Below are 5,769 nucleotides of genomic sequence, written 5' to 3' on the forward strand. Positions count from 1 at the left end.
CATCGAGGACTTTTGATCTATCACGCATTTGTGCAAACTGGACAATAAACAAGTTATTCTCAATCGATCGAAAGATAGCACCTTTCGAAATCGCCCAAATCTGATTCATCGTTCTTTTGAAAGCATCAAAGTTATATGGCCTATCTGTTAGAACCTTCCCAACAATCGAAAGAGATAGATCCTTTGCCCAGTTATCATCCTCCTCTCCAGTTAGGGCTACAATTTCCTCTTCCTCTTCTGTAATTGATAGATTCGCGCACCGATTTACCAGATCATCAGCCATGGAGGCTGTAATCTTGCCCTCACAAGGGCCACAATGCTCGAAAAATCAAGTAGAACACTCAAACCCTAGCAGAGCGTGGGAGAGACTCGAGTTTAGATTTTTAGATTTTGCGGTTTAGATGTCTCTCAAGATTATCATTCAATTCAAATTTCTTCTTCATATTTGAATAGATCGTTCAAAGATCCATATATAACATGATCATTGATTTGCGACGGTTCTTTTTATCGGTGATTAAATTTCGGTTGATTTTTTTGAAGGTAATAACGTCAGATCTGATCTTGTTTTCTCAATTTCTTTTCTCATCCTTTTTTTTTTGTTGAAATTTATTTGTTTTCTTTGATTCTTCTTCATTAGACATGGTGGATCCTTCATTGGAGAAGACCGATCTGCGTAACAGTTAATTGGATCTGCTTGATTCGAGTAAGATTTATTTGTTTTTGATCGTTTAACTCCAGGGGTTCGGGAGTGCCTTTTGCTTGTGGTTCTGATTAATGGTGTCGGATGAATGGTATCTTGGCGAAGTTGTTGGTTAACCAAAGAAGATTGAAAGCTATGCTGTTTGGCTCTACGGTATCTAATATTTTTTTAGTGTTTGGTAATTAGCAAGTTATGTGATTCATAGTGGGAGCATAAGTAGGCAGATACACTTTTTTTTTTTAGTTGTTTCGATTAGTTGCTCTTGTTAGTTGTCGACCTTTGCCATGTCAGGTGCGCTTGCTTGGCAGGTCACCCGATTTAATAAAAGTTTTCATTTGTTGGGTTTTAAGGGGAGATGGTACGGGGTTGTTTTTGCCCGACTCTCCCCTTTTGTGTCTGTGTCTCTCGCAAATTTCTTTACCCCCTTCCCCCTACCCCTCCCACTCTACGGTAAAAGCTATTAATTGCTACTACTACCACTATTGTTGAGCAAATCAACATGCAAATCGTCTCGTTGGACAACAATGCGGAATTGCTGAGGTATCTCAATGACCCCTTTTAATTCCTTGTTAGGCATTCATTGATGTGCAAACTTCCCTTTAAATTTTCATTCATCTGCTTTAGTGGCCCTCTCCGGTCCAGATATAGTCAGATTAATTATCAGGACTATCGTCCACGTACATAATCTCCATTGTTTTAATGGGGAATGGGGATTAAAATATGATACATATGCAACTTTCTTGAATATTAAAATTTGATACATATGCAACTTTCTTGAATATATTCTTGTTTGACGCTTACTCATATATCAATATCGCAGTACATAATTTAATGTGGGGAACATTAGTCCATATAGCAAGCAACCCAATCCTGATTAAGCTACATCCACGTGTGAATGATGCAATTGCACAATGCAAATATCAGCTGATAACATGTGTATAACTCAATCTTGGATCTTCAACGAAATTTCATATCCTATTATGAGAAAGTAGTCATTATTATATGGATTTACTGTCAATATAATCTATGCTTCATGATGCTTGTGATTCACTCTTGTTTCTCTATATGGAGGTGTCAGGAAGAAGTATTATTATGATTGTACTATTTTGCTCTGTATTAGAATTATATCTGCAGGAGTTGTACTCCACATCCTCGATTGCTGAAGATCAAATATTCTTGGTGCTATTTCTTTGGAAGAGAGATTTGTTTGCCCCTGTTATGCGATGTCGCTGGAGACTGCATTTATGAAATAAAATTATTTTCGCAATTTTGGTGAAGATGAGAACTTTACATATATGTTGAGATGGTTTGTGAGCAAGAAGGCAGGGGCGGGAGTAACTGCAAACTGGAGGTAGTTTATGTCCAACATCACGGCAAGTAACTGTAATTGTTGTTGGCCTTTTATCTTCCTGATTGGATGCTTTTGATGGAAAAGCCTTTAGGTCATGTTTCATGTGTTTTGCCTTTTAGGTTGATTGTTCAGTTGAAATCTTCCCGGTGGAATTTGGGCCTGCAAAATTATCCCTGTTGTGAAATACATTCTGATGGCATCGATATGATCTGATTGAGCTATGCATATCTGGTGTTGTGGAATTGGATTGCTGCTTGATGCTTCTCAGCTACTTAAGACGAGCAAGAACAGCTGTACCTTTACGTGGACACCTTTACAGAAACAATGCATTACATAACATCTGGAGAACAAAGCTGTTAAGTTTGTTTGGTGCTCTGTACAATATCTTGGTGCCTTTGTTGGAATATTTTGAACGCCAATTTAGTTACATCTGGAGAATGAAGTTGTGACATTTTGCTGGTGTTGTGTACGATATGTGGTGCTCTATTGGAATTTTAAAACATCTGGACAATAAAGTAGTTACGTTTGGTTGGTGTTGAGTACTATATATTGGTATTGTGACGACAAGCTATGTTTTGGCTGTGATGCGTGGGCACATTTGTAGTCATCTTTATATCCAAGCTGTGGACTAGTTGCCTTATGTCATTTGGCGAGGTCTGGAGATTTTGAGCATTTTGTTAGTATTGTACTTTGCTGTGCATTTGTTCTATTTTTATTCTTTTTTTTATTTGAAATCTGCATCATTTGGTAGCATCTTTGCTAGACTTGTATCTATTTTCTATGTATGATACTGTGAGGGTCTTTGATGTTAAGGTTTTAACACCTGACATGGCTGTGAAAGTATTTTCTATGTTGCATTGGTCATTTGCTGCATTCGAAGCTTAATTTATAATTCGATGGTGTCATTTCTTTTAAAGCACAGAAAATAGTCTTCCTTAGTGGTTGTCAATAATTCCATTACTGGGGTAGATCAATCTAGACTTGTGCTGCTTGGGACTTGGGTTACTGCTTTGAAGAAGATGCAGGGTGAAAGGTGTGCTTGTCATGGACTTTATAGAAGTATGTAGTTAGTATTTGACCGTACAAAAAAAAAATGCGTGGCTCAGCATGTCTGTGTTCTGCTGATATTATTACGGTATCAAATATTGGGTTATGCGTGGTATTATCACACCTTCCCTATCTAATTGCTGGTCGGTTATTTGTGAGCATGTGTCTTGGTTTAAGCTTTTGATATGTTCTGCAGGTCTTGGTTCTTCAACTTGTAGGTTTTTACTAATCTGAGTGGTTTATGACGAGTGAGATTACATGGATGGACTTTGTATTGCTGTTCCACAAGCATACTAAATGTGCTACATGTATACGACTATATGCTCTGTTTCCCAGATTTTTCATGCTTCTTGTTCATCTTACATTCATTGTTTTCCCCTGTTCTTCACTTTGTTTCATTTTGGGTTGGGGGTCTATTCATCATGCACTCTGGTCGTACTAAAGATTATTTTTTTGTTAATTTGTTAATTTGGATTTCTTTGATTTTCTGTAAGGGTGAGGTATCATTCTCATTCATCCGGGTTTATAGTAGAATATGGTGGTAACTTTTACTTTATAAATCAAATCTAATTTTCTAAATTACACTTTTAAGCTGAAATAATTCTTTCTGCGTGAATTTACATTTTTCTTTATGTCGTAAGACTGCATTTAGGTGGATAAAAATTTGGTCAATCTGATTGCTATCTTTTTGTTGAGAGTTGGTTGATTACAGTGTGATATTTATTTAACTGGACTTGTAAGCTCTAACCGGGAAGAGCGCCCAAATCTATTTGGGAGGTTGGTGGTTCAAATCCATCTTGGTCCTAATTGATTTTTAATAAGGTGATGTTGTGACAATGTTTTTTCTTACTAATGCGAAGGATTGTTCTATGTTTCCTTACCAAGTCTGCATATTATGATCTTGTTTGGTTGAGTATAAAAGTTTGTAATGGAAATACTGTTTCAATATTAGTTTTTCGTTATTTGATTGTATTTAAGAAAATTGATGAAATGAAAGGAAAGGAAAAAAAAGTAGAAGGAAAAGTAAGGAGATAGTAAGAGAAATATGCAACCACAAGAAGAATGGAAGGTAAACAATTTTTGAACTCTTTTGTAAATCAAATAATTTAAAATTGCAAGTAGCTGGAAACAATCCTTTAGGAAAATTTTTGCGCCCTACTAGAACAATTAAAGCCCACGGAAACCTCAAGTAAATCTCACTTTTTATCAGTATTATGTGTAACTTAAGAAACGGTACCACTACTTGTACAGTAATTTTTTTTTTTTTTTTTTGACATCTAGTAGAAGTGCGAAAATACAAACTTACCCTATACTTATTCTATTCTGCCTACAGTAGTTGCCTAGTGCATGAGCCAATTGAACCTGCGTCCTACTGACTTTTGTGATGCAACAACTATGAAATGAAGCTGAGACCTCCCTAATATATGATAATGTATGTAGTATAGCGATATCTGCTTGGTTATAGTGCTCCTGGTACCTGACGAGCATCTCTAAGTCCGTGTTGATCAGGATGTTGGTGTAGTCTGTTGTGTGAGCCCATTGGATTGCTAAAAGACATGCAACTGCTTCTGTTTGTAGAGCTGAGGAGGCATACAAATATTTTCCTTGGCTCTGAAGAATGGTTGTGTGGTGCATTGCTACCCACGACGCTCCCCCTTGCCCATCATCTTTATTCCAGGATCCATCTATTTGTATAATTACATCTGGGATTTCCAGTGGAACTTCACCAATATTTGAACGTATGAATCCCGGGGGAAATGCATAGTCAGGCGCAGGAGGGGGGGAGACCTTCGGAAACTCATTCACTGTAAACCTGTCATGTTGATGGCAACTTTCTATTACGTGAGTAGTAAAGACTTCAATTGTGGCCCTTATCTGGCGAAAGACTTGGGCATTCCTTGTTTTCCAAATCGCCCACAAAGTTCCAATGAACATGGGTATTCGAGGACCCCCGTATCCGTCTTCTTTAATCATTTTCTCAATTTACTTGTATAGTAATTGAGAATAGTACAAAATACGCTTAGAATGTTCTTTTATTTAATAATGTTTCTAAGTTTGTAATTGATAAGAACTATAGGAGGATTGTAAGAGTATGAATCATACTATTATGTTTTTCTTATAGATGTTATTTTTTTCTTATATAGAAATGTCATAACAGAAATTACATATAATAAATGAATTGCTTTTCACTATAAAGATTTTAAAATACTATTAAAAAGTTGGTGATCTTTTCATCATCTTCTTTAAAATACTCATACCTTTTCCTTAATAATTTTTTTTTAATTTAAAAAGTAGTTGTCCTTTATTTCTCTATTTTTTTTAATCCGTCTACTTTCTCTATGTAGCATGTATAAAATAAGGGAGAAAGTATAAGACAAATGATTCACATTTCATACTAGGATAACCTTTATTTATAATAATGTGAATTCCCTTATATAATATCTGTTACATATGTAATTTGGTTTGAAGACTGGTTCATAATTATTATAATTTTTTATTATATATTTATAAGATTAACTTCATATACTACACCGATGGCTATTAATATTTTCTCCTATTCTTCAAAATTCTATTCTTATTACTTTTTTTTTTTTTTTTGAAGTGGATAGGAGACAATGGCAACGCTCATCCTACATAGACTTGAAAAGAAAAGTGAAATCATATTTTTTCA

General features: G+C 35.6%; 1 long non-coding RNA gene across 1 annotated transcript; it reads left to right on the forward strand.

Moving 5' to 3' along the window:
• Positions 1-2,910, forward strand: LOC125497537 (uncharacterized). Its single transcript, XR_007274424.2, has 3 exons — positions 1-540; positions 638-703; positions 739-2,910. It is a non-coding gene; the product is annotated as an uncharacterized LOC125497537 (long non-coding RNA).
• The last annotated feature ends 2,859 nt before the right edge of the window (positions 2,911-5,769 follow it).

This window comes from Beta vulgaris, chromosome 5 (genome assembly GCF_026745355.1).
Source record: "Beta vulgaris subsp. vulgaris cultivar EL10 chromosome 5, EL10.2, whole genome shotgun sequence".
Lineage (NCBI taxonomy): Eukaryota > Viridiplantae > Streptophyta > Magnoliopsida > Caryophyllales > Amaranthaceae > Beta > Beta vulgaris.